The following is a 17,160-nucleotide window of genomic DNA, read 5'->3' as shown; positions in this document are numbered from 1 at the left end:
CGAACGATCGTGTCGTTACCTCTATGTGCAGTATCGGTGCTATACGATCGTTCATATATATCGTGCAGGAACGTTCGTCGTTCGTTTTCCGGCGATAATAATTGGAAGTGTGTACGTAGCTTTACCTTCTGTAAAAGATCCAGACATCATTCTAAAATCTTCAGTGTCTTGTTTTCTTAAATCCCATCCACAGTGCTTAGTATATTATTGGCTTATCCTATAAAATTCTAGTTCTGTGATTGCTTATGAGGGAGGGCTGGTGAATGTACTCACCTCTATGGTTCTATGGTTTTGGGCAAATAAAAAACTGAATATCACAAAAGTTAACATGAAACTTGACTTCACAATATCCCTGGTGGATGGAGTAAGTGGGGTAAAGCTGTGTTCCCTACAACAGTATTTAGGAATAAATCCTTCAATAAAAATACAAACCTGCTATAGGTACTAACCTTTCTACAAAATGTTTTTAAAATCTTGGGAAGAGTTCTGATTTATTCTCCCTATAACTTGTCATATTAATACCAAAAATACTCAGTTTACACTTCTGATGCTTCTGAGGAAACCTGTGCCTACAGAATAGAGTAGCATGGAAGTTTTCAATAACCCAGAAAAAGTCAGAGACAGCCAGGCAACTATAGAGGAAGAATGGCAGTCTTGCAAGATACGTTTTAGAACGGTTTTAGTATAATTTCAATTTGAATTAATACCCTAGTTCCTGCGTATTACTTATCATAGGTATCTGATTATCATAGCAGAGAGTGCGGATTTCTAAGGAAGGTGTAGTAAACACTACCATTGCTGAGTGGAAGACAGAAGTATCCAGTATAGAAGTATAGAAGCTCCATTGATGTTGTGGTCTGATCGCCCGTCCCCCCCCCAGTTCTATGTTATGTGATGTGATGTTCCCAGCTATGGGTCAAATGTGGATGGAGTGATGATTGTTTTAGCTATCTGATCTGCCAAATGTGTTGAGCCTATTTTAGAACACGTGAATAATTGAGACTACCAAATGATTGATGTAATGTTTTATTTGTAATGGTTGTCCTGTGTTGATCTTTCTTGTATATGGAATTAATTAAAGATATACACTGTTATTTTTTAAATATTTTTTTGTTCAGGTTATTTATTTGATGTCTTAAAAATCCCCAGAGTTTGTATTTTCTTTTTGATATAATTTAGCAAAATTTTATAATGCTATCAGTGCACGAAAGTGAATACGATAACTTAACAAAAGCAAAGTGAAGAAGAAATTGTAACAAAATAGGAAAAAAGTATATACAAAAGTGCATTATCTTTACCTGCCTTGTATTTGCCCTGTGTTGGATTAAAACATAAAAAGCAAATCAAGGGAAAATGTGACTTTATTGTTGTCGGCTAAAACAAGCCCGGTAAACATGCTGAATCCAAATAGTAGATAGGAAATTTACATTTGCAAAATTTAAAGTACCTAACATAGAATGTAAATTTATTTTAGCCCTAACCATAATAAATTAAGAGGGAAAAAATATACAAAATCACTATTTCCTTTTATAAACCTACATACATTAATACAAATATTATATAATCCATGAAGATAACATAACATTCCATTATCTGCAAAAGCTTCTCTCCTTTATATAAAGAAGTTTCTTTACATTGCCTTGTTTGTTTCTGGGTTGTAGGAATGCAAACAGTTGGTTTTCATTGATGGAACAGGATTAAAGAGCTCACAAGTGAAATATGGGAATGTTGTGGGCACCAGCCTAACAGCTGGTCCAATGACCTATGTACTATGCTGTAGTATCATTCACACGTTCCTGAAAATCAGCCAGAAACTGCAGCCTAGGTAATTACAGAACAGTTTGTTTATAAAATGAAAAAAAAGGAACAGATGAGCCTCATCAAAGTTAAACAGAAATGATATATTATCCTCAGAGGGATTATAGAAAACTGTTTATATAAAATTTATGAAATATGGATTTTTGAGGATTATTATCTGGCCACACGGAGGAATGTTAAATATTGGCATAATTTACTGGATTTAAAATAAACCAGGGTTCTCTGTAGTAGTGTCACAAAAAGACACAATGATTATATTATTAGTGTCCTGCTCTAGTCCAATAACGTTAAGGGACAGGAAACCTATCTGTACAATTCCAATAACATAATTATTAGTCCATTGTTAGCCATTCCGCTGTAGTCTTCTGAAAACAAGGGAAGTGGCTCAGGTTCAACTGTGGGGAGTAACAAGAAAAACATCCATTGCTTACAATTGGATGTACTATAGTGAAACAAAAATGATAGCTATTTTTTTTGGCTGGTATGCCCCCTGACCTTAATTAACTTGTTCTTGTTCCTCAGTTCTAATGGGATCTATGGGCTTACAATTGTATTCTACACTTAAAGTAAAGGTGTCACAAATCTGAAAAATAAAACTAAAGTGGATATATACTGGGAGTTAATGTAGGCTGACATTTTTGATCTATATATATAGCTTGCCTGGTTGGAGTTTTGATCCTCTGCCTTTAATATGTTCTATATCCATGACCCAGAATGAGTATAGAGCTCAGGTGTTCAGCTCATTGTCACACAGTTATCTGCATGTTTGTTTCACATATGTATGGAACTACTTATGGCTGTTGTTTGGGCATTTCACGGTACACCTGACAGGTGAAAGGACAAAGGTAAATGCCTTAAAACATTAGACTGGTTCCCTCAAAAATGTTTTGGGGCAAACATTTTAGTAAAAGAGTCAGATAAAATTGTAAAAAATAAATAACCAAAGTTACAAAAGGCTGTCCCCTCTTTGTTCCTACTGCCAATACATTTTGTACAATTTGTAACTGTGGCCAACAAATATTTTGCAACTTGTGGAGACTAAACTATAATTACACTTTTTTTTATCATGATAGCCACCTTCCAATGGTAATGCGGCCCATCATGTTCATACAATTGTATTGCCTTCTATTGCTGTGGTTGATCAGAATCTACTTATTTCAAAGAATGATGCAACAACCAGAAAAATACAAAAAAATCGCATCACAATATACCAGAACAGCTCAGCACATTTTAGCTATGGATCTGTCTGCATTTTAAAAAGAAGATATGCATAGAATGTAAATAATTTTTAAGTTAGAAAGTTTTGCAGTTCAAGTTTCTAATAATTATTCATGACTATCAGTCTGTTTTTTCTTTGAATCTACTAGGGGCATCACAGTCTAGTTTAATATTTGCAATTAAAGATGGTCAATGAGATGCATAAAATTTGACTTGGTATGCAAATCATTACAAATTTTAAGCAATAACTTGAATCAAACTGTTTACTTGGCTAAGTTTAATTGGCCCAGCTTCAAATCAGTGCAATTTGCATGGGATCTGCATATGATTTGTATAAAAGTAGAATTTTCTTTATCTCATTGACCATCTCTAATTGCACTGGATAAGACAACATAAACAAGGAGAGCGAGAGCAAAGTACAATACCTTCTTTTATGGGATGGTTGTTTAGATCCTGAAGGATTTGGACAACAAGATTAAGGTTGGAATACACATGGCTTTTGTATTTAGACAATATTTGTTTAGCCTGAGTTTTAGCTTGAAGAACAAACGTGTAAATGGTGTAATACCAATAAATATGCTACAATTTCCCTTTGAATAACCTATTTATATGTTTACTTTAGAAATAATAATGTCTCCAAGCATTTTGTTCTGTGATGTCTGCTTTGTAGACAACGTTATTATAGAGGTGGGGCAGCATTGTTTAGCTTAACAATGGTATAATAAAAGTGAATGTGATCAGGGCTCTATAAAGTAGGGTAAATAGTTTTTACATGAGGTATAAATCTGAAAGTCCACACACTCATATAATCAAGTGCACCTTTTACTGCATTCAAAGTGTTTATGAGTTGGAGTAATGGTGAACCAACACCAAAGCATGCAAAAACTGTTTTTTTTTCAGTTAGAGGTCTATTTATAAAACAATACATCTGACATTCAACAAACATTTTCTGGTGAAGAATATTCTAGGTCCATGTGTTTTCAATGTAAAAGATTGAATCTCCTCCAAAGAATGTTTGGTGAACGTCAGATTCCCTACATTATAAATAAACCCCTTAGTGTAATCATGAAACCCTTGCATGTGTATTATGATTTCAAAACAGATTAGAAACAGACTGTCACCAATGTAACAAAATAAAATCAGCGGGCCTCTTGTTGTAATGCCATTACAAATATATGACAATTAATATCTCGGCTTTGATTTGCTGGTGTTATCCTGTGGTTTTTTGCAAAAGACACATGGCACACTGCAAATATATCTGCCTGTAAAAATTATGAACCCAGTAAAAAAAACATGTGGCATGCTGCCATTGTAAAACATTTTAGTAATCAAATTGTTGCAATCTGTTTAAAATTTTTGTACACATTGACAAAGGCTGCAAAATGACACATATTGTACATTATACAGAGCAGTTTTGGATGTTCACCATGAAAACAAATATAATCCAAAAGAAATGTTTTTTACTATGGAACAATTGGGGACAAGAGTTCACAATATCAATTTCACTAATTAGATCTGTTTTTTTTCAAATGATGATTGTGACAGAACTCTGAAACAACTTTCTAGACATTTGTTCTTTAAACATAGCAATGTCTATAGTCAGTTATACTGCAAAAAAGTCCAGCCAAAACTTTTATTGCTTTGCATAGTATGCAGAATGGGTAAAGCATATCTTCCAATCTTCTGTGATAATAAACAGGGACAGCTGTTAGAACAAAGTGCAGTCCCCATTACTCCTAGAGGTCCGCAGAATAGCACCATGGTTTTGTAAAATCAAGGTGCATTGTGTCAAGTTAGGCAGCCTAAACCCAACACATTGGCTGTAACACACCTCAACTCCTGCAGATTCTATCATGTTGCATTTCTTTGCTCTGTACTGCAATGCACACATTCGAGACATCATTGGTGTCAGTACTGAAGTCAGTGACCAAAATAAAACCTCAGTATTAGTGTTACAAATGGCGTCAGTGACAACAATAATAGTCCATTGAACACATGATATAATATTATTCTGGTAGCCTGCCCCCTACCAGAAAGCTACAAACAAGGACTTTGCCCCATGTATGGAAGCAGTGGTATCATGCCATTAAAGCAGAAATAAACTCAAAATACTCAAAACGTTGACAGAAGATGCATGCGTCATGCAGTATTGAGCCTGGTCCTATTCTCGATGTTGGAGACAATATTACTTATATGTACAAGTAGAAGTTACATCAACAGGGGCCACCCATTGCCCAAAACGTTTTTCCTTGGCCCTAGAAGATTCATCAGCAAAGATAAGGCTGGAAGGCACTAGAAGAAAAGTAGGTTTGTAACATAATTCTTGCTTAAGATGAGAGAACTCACCCACACAAACTATATTATTACCATTTTAGTAAAGTAACATAACCTTCTGATTGCAAAGCTATGGGTTTGATTTGGCAGCATATGTGGAGGACCTCTGTAGAGGGACCACTGTTTACACTCAGAATCCTTCTTTGTAACATACTGGCAGGTGGCATGCTTTTTTAAGCTGTGGCTTCTTTCTATAGTAAATTATCTAAAAGACTTTGCATATATTTTGCATTGATGAACCTGGAATGTATTTAATTGACTTAAACTGATTTAAAAGGTTTAAAGTGTATTTAAAGAAATCAAACTTTTTTTTAAGTCTAAGGGAAACAGAAATCTCCTTAACTAGACACAATGCAATAAATAAAAAAAAATTACAGCGATAAAGTAGAAAAAAATGTCTTTACGCTTGACATTTGCCATTTTGTGAGGTCAGTTTGTACTACTGGGATTGTGGTAAACTCTCAGATGATGTTTTGTATTCATTTTATTTTAGAACTCTCATATTTATTTTATTTTAATACAGAAAGCGGGAGTATTTCTGGTGACAGCATCTATTAGCAACATTTATTTATGTTATGTTCTGTTATGTTTATGTTATTACAATCTCAGTTTAGCAAAAGTGACTTGGCTGTAAGTGTCTCTAAAAACACAGAGATGTTTGTCTGCTACATACAATTACAAAGCTTTCAAACAGCACTTTGACGGGATGTGCCAGAAATGACAACAACTGATAACCTCAGAAGTCAAAGAAAAGACACTTGTTCCGTTTTAATATATTGGCTGAGTCTGATTTGTAAAAGAACATCCTATAGGAATGTCCTTGTACAATATACAAGATAAGCATTGCAGGAAAAAAAATAACTGCCTATGTGGTTGGATTCAAATTTAGCAAAGAGAAGCATATAGCAATATTCTTATATATGGGCAGCATAAGGGTGGTGATTATGATGAATTCGGGACCTTTTTTTTTGAACAATTTACCACAATGGCATTCTATAAAGATACTACATTAAGGGTCATTATTTGAGTATAGTGAGTGTTAAAAGGTAATGAATCGCCCTATGTGGGACAAATTGATAAAAATAAAATTCCTGAAATATGTAATCAGTGATAAACAGGTAGAGGTATTTAACATTCTGCAAACATAAAGTAGCAAACTTGTGCCCAGACTATGCAAATCAAGAGATTTACATATTGTGAATAAGAAAAAAATCACTTTAAAACAAGTCCTTATTCCTAATATGTTGACACAGTGACCCTGATTTTCTAAAGTTCTCCAAGGCTGGAGAGAATACACTTTCATCAGCAAACCTGGAATGGATTTCCTAAAAGTCATTAGCTATTTGTTAGCAATCGTTTTCAATCCTGGACCAGATCCATCCCTGGGTTGCTGGATTACCCAGCTTCACTGATGAAAGTGTATTCTCTCCAGCCTTGGAGTGCTTTAATAAATCAGGCCCAGTGGCTCAGAAGGTAGCACTCTGGCCTTTGCAGTGCTAGGTCCCAGGATTAAATCCCAGGCCAGGACACTATCTGCATAGAGTTTGCAGGTTCTCCCCGTGTTTGTGTGGGTTTCTTCTGGTTACTCCGGTTTCCTCCCAAAAACTTGCGGTTGGGTTAATTGGCTTCCCCCCAGAATTTAAATTCAAACAGCTTGACAGGCTGGCTGGCAGTTTTAAAGATATTTTCTGCTAGTTACAAACATGCCTAAACTTTAGTCTGATAACAGGTTTAGCATACTTTAATTTTGTATTTAGGTCTCTGCAATCACTATGCCTCTGTTTATTATTAGGTTATTGGTTATTGCCTGGCTTCAAATACACTTTAAAGTGATCAAAGCTACAATCTTTTTTTTTTTCATTTTACATAGAGCAGGGAATGGCTTTAAATCCTAAAACTGTCAACAGATCATATGATTTTTCCTGCATGTTGTATCCAATAGGGCTGCCAAACATATTGAGGAGCCAACAAAAATAGGTAGAAGGCAGACAACATTTAGAGAACATCAGGAACTGTTAACATTTGCACCCTACAGAGCCTCGGAAATCAAGGCATCCAGAATACTGGAAAAGGCATGTGCCTGGCACCAGTACTGGAAGGAAAACAGCATTGTAGTCATGTATCCTATTCTATTCAATGAGAACATCAACTGGCATATTATCCAAACAGCACAACAAGGTTGAAAAAAATCATCACAATCAATATTTAGTGGGAAAAATAATGTGTAAGTGTTTGGGATAGTTACATTGGGATAGATAGATAGATAGATAGATAGATAGATAGATAGATAGATAGATCATGGATAGAAACTTTGTTGGGCTTTAACACCTACCTGGGGCTTTGTTGGATAGATTTACCCTCATTTCCTGTCTTTATGACAACACTTAACCAGGCTTGAAAAAAAAACAAAAGGCTAGCAAACAAAAGCAAATACTAATAAAACTTTTTTTTACATAAAACATTGCATCATTCACAAACATAATTAATTTCTTTCAGATGTAAGCATACATCCACGAATAACCTCCAAAAATAAGCCCACTGAAGATGTATCACTATTAAGGATGATGAGAACAAAATCCAAGATACAAGAGTCTCTTATACAGGTATTCCCTGAGTTACATATGAGATAGGGACTGTAGGTTTGTTCTTAAGTTGAATTTGTATGTAAGTCGGCACAGGTACATTATTTTAATAAATGCAATTAGGACAGATGTTTTTCTCAACATATTATTAGGCAGCATGGTGTCAGTTACTGTATAAAATCCTCACTGTGAGTTAATCACAAACAAAGCAAAAATAAAAACTTTATGGAGCCTAGACATTCATTAACTTCCAGAGCAACCTGTGCTTTGATATGAAAAAATAAACAACTGCAGAGATTGTATTTTTCATTAAAGAGTTACAAGAGGCTGCAGAACTACTCAGCCCTAAAAATCATCACAACCTTGGCTGAGTTTAGCAAAAGTCTTCTTATGCAAGTCATTCGAACTGTCTCCTCCCCCCATCAAGCCTCCGTCCTGCAAGAATGAGCAGGGAAGCCCCGATCATATCTAGGAGTCGTCCGTATGTTGGATGTCCTTAACTCGGGGATTACCTGTATATTCTCATTTCATGGAAGAATTCTATGTTTTTGAGACTTACAAATAATTCATCTCAATTGCGGACATCAAAATGCTGGCAAAACAAAAAATTGGTATGAAGTAGACGGGTGAGCTGGTGAGCACAACTGATTGATTTCTTGTGGTACTTATCTCTTGCCCAAGCTGAGCTCAACTATACAGGGATTGCTAATACCATGTCAAACTCAGGTGTACAACTGAAATTTTAGTTTAAATCCACAAAATAGGTTCAAGGTGCATCAGAACAAAATATGTGCAAAGTCCTATACTGTATATAGTTTTTTTACAGAGTAGCCACAGTGTGGACAATCCCTATCATTTACCATCAACCTGGAAAGAAAAACCTTTGCTCTCTTTAAAGAAGCCATGATCTCTCTGTAGAGGTCTCATACCTCTCCTCTGATTTCAATTGAACATTTCTTTGGGCTCTAAGCATGTAATACTACATACAATGCAGCATTTATTTGTGTATTTTATGCCAGTTTAGCTTTTCCAATACAAGTGAACTTGTCACATGATATGACATATTCCTGCACAGCCATGCAATAATCAGATTAGTGTACATAGTAAAATGACAGCTGTTTCCTAAACCTCCTCCATTCAGTAGGTCAGAAATAAAGACTGGGGTGTTGTTACTTCCATTAGATACACCAGCACAGCGAATCACAGACTATAAAGGTCATCCAGAATGTTATGAAATGTATATGTGAGATTTTGCTATTGTGTAGAGGTTCCTTAGGAACCCATTCATACTTAATATTTTCCTGCGGTAAAAACATTCATTTTTGCATAAAAATGCATTTCAGTTACAAATACTAATAGGTTTTCCTGAAAACAGAAGTGAATTTAGCTTACTTTTCACTTAATGTGATGATGGCCTGAATGTCACCCAACTACCTATAGTTTAGGAATCATAGACCTTTAATCTTAGCTTACATTTATCTATACAATTTCATCCCCTACCTTTGTTACTGATATAATTTAACATTAAAAGGCCAGCCAAAACATGTTTTAAGAGTTTTCGGTTGCACAGTCTAGGGTTAAGCATCAAGTGTTTACTGTTCTCTGTGTTTGCAGGTAGTTGAAATACAGCCACAAACACCCCCAGGCTTGGGTCAGACTAACAGTTCGGTCAACATTGGTTCACATTAAAATGGTTACCATTGGACAAAATGGGTCCATTCAATATCCTCTATTTGGGAGACAGCAGAAGGCAGCAGCAGTGCCATGCTTTTTCAGGGGGACTAAATGTAGTGTTCAGGGCTGATTGACTTGAATTGGTTTGCAAATGCTTAAGAATATTTGTGTAAATGTTTTGAAGTTTTGCAAATACTAAAGAAAAAAGTGAAAAAATGGAATTGTGGTGTAAGGATTTTGCAGGGATTATGGAGATTAAGGATTATTTTAGCCGGTTGGGGACCTGGCCATTTTTTTTTTCATATGTATTGGGCTGAGTTCTGTAAATCAATGAACAGTCGTCTTTTGTGTAAATTATTGGTGGAAGCAGTATGAGTGCAACACCTGCCAAAAAGGATTGTTTTGGTTGGGTTAGAGTAAATAGAATAGACTTTCCACTAACAAAGTTCTTCTTTATAATAGAATTACTGTAGTCTGCATATTTGAAAATAAAACTGTTTATAATGATAATATTTTCTTGCACATTAGAAAGGATTGTTCTGGTTAGGACACAAGCCAAGCACTGGTGGGAATGTTCTGACAGAAGAATGCCCTAGAATCTGTGGTCTGTTGGGCAGTCTGCAGGCTGACCAGTGACACCTTAGTAGTTTTATTTAGGGGTAGACATAAAGAAGTCACAACCGTGTCAATCCTTAATGAGAACACACAATAAAACATTAATAGATAGTGCATATATTCACAAAACTATCCACAACCATAAAAACATTTTAAATCCTAATTCAAATTTGCCAACTACCAAAGAACCAGTAACTCATAGAAAAGGATTGTTCAGTAAATTACTAAACTGAGCTAAATAAATCCTTAAATTCTAGCCTTTTCCACTCTTATTTGAAATGAACAGAACATGAATTGTTCATTATTCATTAATTAAGTGGAACTTCATCAGGGCAGGAGAGCCTACTGTAATATCAATAGGAGGAAACAATTTGATCACAGGCTTCCCAAAGAATATAGGAATGATGTATTTGACTCTGTTTTGGGGTATTGCCCCTAAAACCTGCAGTGTGACATGTATATATAAGTTTTAAGATATTCAGCTGTACCAAGAAGAAAGCAAACTACCTGGATAAGGAACACAACATTTTTTTTTCTTAGGTAAAATACTGAAGTTATCTTAGGTACAATACTGAATTGTTTTCGTTTTTTTACATTTCCAATATAAAAATAATTATAATGGCCCCTACACAAGTTAAATTATCCTAAAAAAACACATATTATTAAAATTATCAACAAGAAGCCAAATAAACAATTTCAAACATATTTACATAGCTTTATGCATTTTTAGAAAGAAGCCTAGATTTGAGATTTAGCACTAAAGCTCTGGGAATATCTAATTATGTCCTTGTGCAGAAAGATGTGAAAAACTGCATTGCTAAATTACAGCATGCTCATTGTAGCATGTTAATGACTAATCTACCAATCTCATCTAAAAACTCTAGTTGTTTTGTTCATTTTTAGTTGATTGATTAATTTCAATTGTTTTTCTATAGGTGTGCACAGAGTCTGGCTCTAGATTGTTGGGTTAACTTAAAGCGTACCTAAACTCACAATTTTCATTTTTCATAAAAAGGTGGACAACCCTTTTATGTAGAGTAAAATTTTGTGTCTTTGGATTATTAAAAAGGTGAAGCACCGCCCCCTAATTATCAATTGCCTAGGCAGTCGAGAATGAGTGGGAGCACAAAGCCTCCCGGGATACCTACATCAGGGATTTTGGGCATGCGCAGAAGGAGCCTTTCTCACGCGTGCAGCAAATTTTTTTCCATCCTACGTCGCCCGATCTTGTGCCGGGGTTGGGTGACATAGAAAGAAGAACAGGAAGAAGACGAGAAGATCGCGACAAATGCCGGCGCGACGCGGGACCTGATGCAGGACACCCCCGGAGCTATCGAACTGCCCTGCGGGATTAAAGGCAAGTGGATTTTTTTTTTTTTTTAAGGACAAGCAGGATACAGTACAGCAAGGGACAGAGGCAGATGCTGACTGTTGAAGAACAGGATGGGAGGTATGAAAATTTTGGAACAGGGGATGGATTTGCCAATAATCATGGTAGACACATGTGTATTGGTGCCAGTGGTTTCAGATGCCCCATCCCCCTTCCCTTCATTTTGTGCTCACTGATCTTCCCCTAGCCAGGAAGGGATAGGCTGGGCACTATAATGCCAGTGGTGCATCCTCCTGCACCAATATCTGGCACGTAGGCATTGTCAAGGTTCAGCATGCCATCCACCCAAAAACACCCAATCACACTGCAGACATGTCAATTAATAGGAAAATTACACGACAAGCAAAACACAGCTAAAAACATTAGATCTTTGTTCAAAACACCTTTAAAAATAAAGGTTATTGTTTAAGAAGGCTTGGTCTTTGACTACAGTCATGAGAAAAAGAAAGTACCCCCTCTTTTCATTCTAAGGTTTTCCTAAATGAGACATAACAAAAATCACCGGGTCCTTTTCTGTATGCCTTTAACAGGCTCTTGCATCGTTGTGGAATAAATTTAGCTCACACTTCCTTACAACATTGCTTCAACTCATTGAGGTTTGCAGGCATTTGTTTATGCATAGCTCTCTTAAGGTCTGGGCCACAGCATTTTGATCTGGTTGAGGTCTGGACTTTGACTGTGCCATTACAAAACTTTAATTATTTTTCTTTCAGCCATCCTGGTATAGATTTGCTGGTGTGCTTGACACAGTTTCAGTCAAGCTTTAGTTGTCACACAGATGGCCTTACATTTGATTTTAGAATACTTTGGATGCTAAACAAACCTAAATCATCACCTTTCAACCACTGAGCATGGCGTGTTTGTGCTAATATGCTGCTTTTTGATTTTCACTATTCTTGGTGTTATGCATCATTGACAAACATATTCATTTGATCTCATCTGTCCAAATGGCATTGTTCCAGATGTAATGCGGTTTCCTCAGTTGCATAACCTTAGAATTATAAGATAGTGTACTTTCTTTGCCTCGTGTCTGTATATGGTATATGACAAACTGTAGTTTTGCTCGGATGTTCTTTAGGAGCAGCAAATGCTTTTTCTTGGCACACTCGCCATTCAGAGTTCTAATATCTACAATTTCCTTCTAATTGTAGATGAATGCAATGAATCCAAAATTACCTACAGACCCTGCAGTATGTTTGTAGTTTTTGGAGACTTCTTGTAGCATCATACAGTAAACTGTTAGTCAGAGTTTACTGGGGCTGCCAGTCTTGAAAACATTTGCAGTCATCTGAAATCTTCTCCACTTGTAGAATATTTTACATACAGTAGAAAGACTGAATTCAAAGCATTTGCCATCTTTTTTTTTTAATTCGTTACTAGACTTCCACAGCTTCCACACTCTGCTTTCCAATCTCCTGATTATTGGCACCTAATCTGGAACACCTAATAAAATGTTTCCATTATTTTTATTACAATTTTACCAGAAACGAATAAATATAAGCAATGGATTGCAGGAATACACATCACAAACATGGTAAATTGGGTATCCAAAAGCAGAATGAAACATCATTTTTATGTGAATAAACATATAAGCATTTCTAAAACCAATGTAAAATCCTGCCGACCCATTGGCATTATACATTCCAAAACAAAGAGAGTAGAGGGAGAAAGCAGCAGGAAGAAATAAATGTAAGAGAAAAGAAGATAGATATAACCGTGGGGGGAGGTAGGGATTGTAGGGAGGAAAAGGGGGGACAAGTACAGAATCCGGAATCAGTCATAAATGTGGAATACACAGGACATCAGAGAGAAAGCAGATGCATGTTAAAGTCATTCAGTAGGTAATGGGTAATCCAGGGTGTTCAAACATTCTGAAATTGAACACCTGGATTTGAAATATTAAATGTATGATTGTGCTGATTATTTCCAAATTTATTTTTTGTAAATTTAGAATATGAAAATGAATACATTATATAAATCCTATGTGCCATCTTTTCAAATGTATCACTTTTACCTGAAGGTACTGTTTAATGGAGATCTAACATTTGCCTATTCAAATGTGTGCACTTACTTTTTCACATACCTTAATATATGAAATAATCAAACTGTAAATAATCTAGGGGCAACTGAAACAAACAAATCATCTACCGTATGTGTCTAGAGTACATTTTCTCTGGCCAGGAGTATGTTATTCTAGTTAAAAACACTAATCTAGAATGCACAACGCTGAGCTTTTCAATGCATGCATCCTGGCAGGATACAAGACTGTGATAAATATGTGTGTACTGATGACTGATGTCTAAAATCAATGGTCAGATAGTCCTTCATGCAACACATCCCACACTTCAGCGTTTTCTATAGAATTCCCATTTGGTGCTTTTACTGTGACACCACGTCTTGTTTTCTGAGCTAGATAGAGGCAACATTTTAAGATTCTAAAGCTGCGTAAACACGTGCAATAATTATCATTGGAAACGAACGACTAACAACCGTTCGGCTGATAATAGTTAACAAAAAAAGTGCACAACGACGACGATGAACGAGGATTGTCGTTGGAAACAAAGGACCATCCCGGCGGATCTGATTGGGTGATGATTGTTCTTAATCTATTGTGTGTACGGTTGCTCAGTGATCATGGATGTTTCTGCAGTACACTTTCTCCTTTACATGTCACTTCCTGCATCGTTCAATTGATCGTATCTAGTGTGTGTACATTATTGGTGGATTATATTTGAACAATCGTATCGTTAATCGTTACAGCATGTACAGAATTGTGCACAATACGATTGTTCAAAATAATCGTGCATAATCGTTAGTCGTTTGTTTTTTAACTGCAATTATTGCATGTGTGTACCTAGCTTTAGGATACATGTAAATATGATATCAGATTACTGGGGACTACTGGGGTCTGTTAAGGTGTCAAGCAAAACTTTTCCCATTCTTGTTCCAAATTCTGTATTATTATGTTATAAGTTTTTAAAGCCTAATTACTATACACTATACCAGTGTATCCCAACTAGGGTTCCTCCAGAGGTGGCTAGAAGTTCCTTTAGGAATGAGCTGTTTGTGACTCAAGTTAGTTTAAATGCCAAAAATGATCTTTTTGCCTCTCTGTGTGGGTGGAATTCTACCCACTGGCTAGGAATGTTAGAGGCATTATTTGCACTGACTACCACACTAATGTACTGTGAATTTATTAGGGGTTCCCTAAAGACCTGAAAGTTATTTCAATGGATTTCCCCATGTTACAAATGTAGAGAAACACTACAACACTAACATAATTGTTATTAGTAATGTATAGCCACCAGAAATCTGTTTTAAAAGACATCAGCAGGATAAATACACCAGCAGAATTTATAACTAAAAGTTACAGAACAAAGTATTCAGGTAAGTCAGCAGTGGTTGTGGCGAACATCTTCCTACTACAGTTTACATTTTAGTAATTGTTTTCATTTACAGGTACACTAATGTGCATTTAAACCAAAAAGTCACAGTAAAAGCTAGCATGGAGAAAATGTACATGAATTATTAACTCACTTACCAATATCAGTTTAGCATGGACAAAAATACATTTCTTGATCATTATCGATTAGGAAACATCATCTGATCATCTTAGTTTTAAACAGCATAAATAAAATAAATAATATATATACTAAATCTCCAGATCATCCAGGCTTACTGGCCAATCCTAATCAGCTGCACAAACAATGATATTTTATCCAATAAAATATAAAACCATTATAGCATTTACAAGGTGCTCTTTGCTTGAAATGTTTGGATGACATGAATAAACCAAACAGTTTTTTCCAGGGTCACGTACGTCCTAAAGTAAGTTAAAGTAAAAAAATTGTTGCCAGAGATGTTCATGATAGTTTTAGGAGAAAATCTAGTGTCTGTACAGCTGTCCCCCGGCGTCTTTTAGTTATCTGGCACTCTGGATCAGTGAACGACTGACACAAATGTGTGCTATTTTATAATAGGGAGAATGCCTCCCGCTCACCCTCTCTAAAGAACAGAACAGTGCTGTCTGTACAGGGTCAAAACCCCAAAGGAAGGATCATTTTGGGGAAGAACTGTGGGAAAAGGGTGTAATGTGATAATTACACTTACCACAATTATTATGAATTTTAATATTATTATTATTATTAATAAACAGGATTTAAATAGCGCCAACATATTACTCAGCGCTGTACATTAAATGGGGGTTGCAAATGACAGACGAATACAGACAGTCACACAGGAGGAGGAGAGGACCCTGCCCCGATGAGCTTACTATCTAGTAGGTGGGGGAATTTACACACAATAGAATGGGAGATATGGAAAAGTGGGAAGTAGTGATGGTTTCAAAAGACAGAAGAAGATGGGTAGGAAAGTTTGAAAAAAATGGGTTTTGAGTGCTCTTTTAAATGAGCAGAAAGTAGGAGCAAGCCCAATAGGACGAGGAAGACCATTCCAGAGAGTTGGGGCAGCTCTAGAAAAGTCTTGTATCCGTGCGTGTGATGAGGTTATGAGTGAGGAAGTCATTAGTAGGTCATCGGAGGAGCGGAGAGAGCGGCTGGGGGAGTATTTTTTTTACCAGGTCAGAAATGTAAGTGGGACAAGAACTGTGTAGGGATTTGAAGGCAAAGCACAGGAGCTTGAATTTTATTCTAAGGTGAATGGAAGCCAATGGAGAGAACTACAAAGAGATGCAGCGGAAGAGGAGCGGTGAAAAGGATGGATGAGTCTGGCTGCAGCATTCATAATAGATTGTAGAGGAGAGAGTCGGGTTAGTGGAATACCAGAGAGAAGGATGTTACAGTAGTCTAGACTAGAGATAAGGTTTATGAACTATAGCATTGAGGAACAATCTGGAAACAAAGTACATGTCTTAAATTAGTTAGATTTAGGTAATGTGCAGGGACCAGATGTTGCCAGCTAACAGTACCTAAAGGAGAGGTTTTTGCAGAGTTGTGTGTTAGAAATTTCTGCAAGGAGGTAGGTGTGTTTTACAAATCACCCCTATCACATATAGTCTATTCCCAAAATAATTCCCAGGAATTTTCAACAACATTTTAAAGTGTTTAATTTAGAGTATAAAGTTACTAATTCAACACCAGGTGCTTGTATACCACTAAAGACTTCCTGCATTTCTGGAACCAAGGGGCTCTATTTTACAAATATATACCAGCTGATGTTCTGAGCTCAGACCTGCCCCCTCATGTACCAAACTTTTGGTCATGGAGACAAGAATGTGCCAAAGGGAGTGGAAGACAATGGGACAGAGACCTTGGTCACCAGTTGCGATTTACAAGAGAACAGCCCAGACAAATGAAAAATAAAAAAATAATCAATTTGAACCACTGTGAAGACAGATCTGGAATCTGACACTGACCAGAAAAGATAGATTAAGAAATGCTATAAGACTTGAAGACCCCTTGAAACAACTCAATGACCCGGGAAACCATATAAAAGTATATATGGCAATATAAATACCATGTAAAATGTACATGTCAACAGGAGAACCCAAAGCTTTCCATACACCTTACT

General features: G+C 36.3%; 1 protein-coding gene across 1 annotated transcript in view; it reads right to left on the bottom strand.

Annotated features, from left to right (window-relative positions):
- The window catches only part of NT5E (5'-nucleotidase ecto), a 49,506-nt gene that overhangs the window by 31,743 nt on the left and 603 nt on the right, over positions 1-17,160 (bottom strand). The window lies entirely within an intron of this gene.

This window comes from Pyxicephalus adspersus, chromosome 4 (assembly GCF_032062135.1).
Source record: "Pyxicephalus adspersus chromosome 4, UCB_Pads_2.0, whole genome shotgun sequence".
NCBI classification, from domain to species: Eukaryota; Metazoa; Chordata; class Amphibia; order Anura; family Pyxicephalidae; genus Pyxicephalus; species Pyxicephalus adspersus.
Note: the sequence above shows the minus strand (reverse complement) of the source record. Positions and strands in the feature narration are given on the sequence as shown.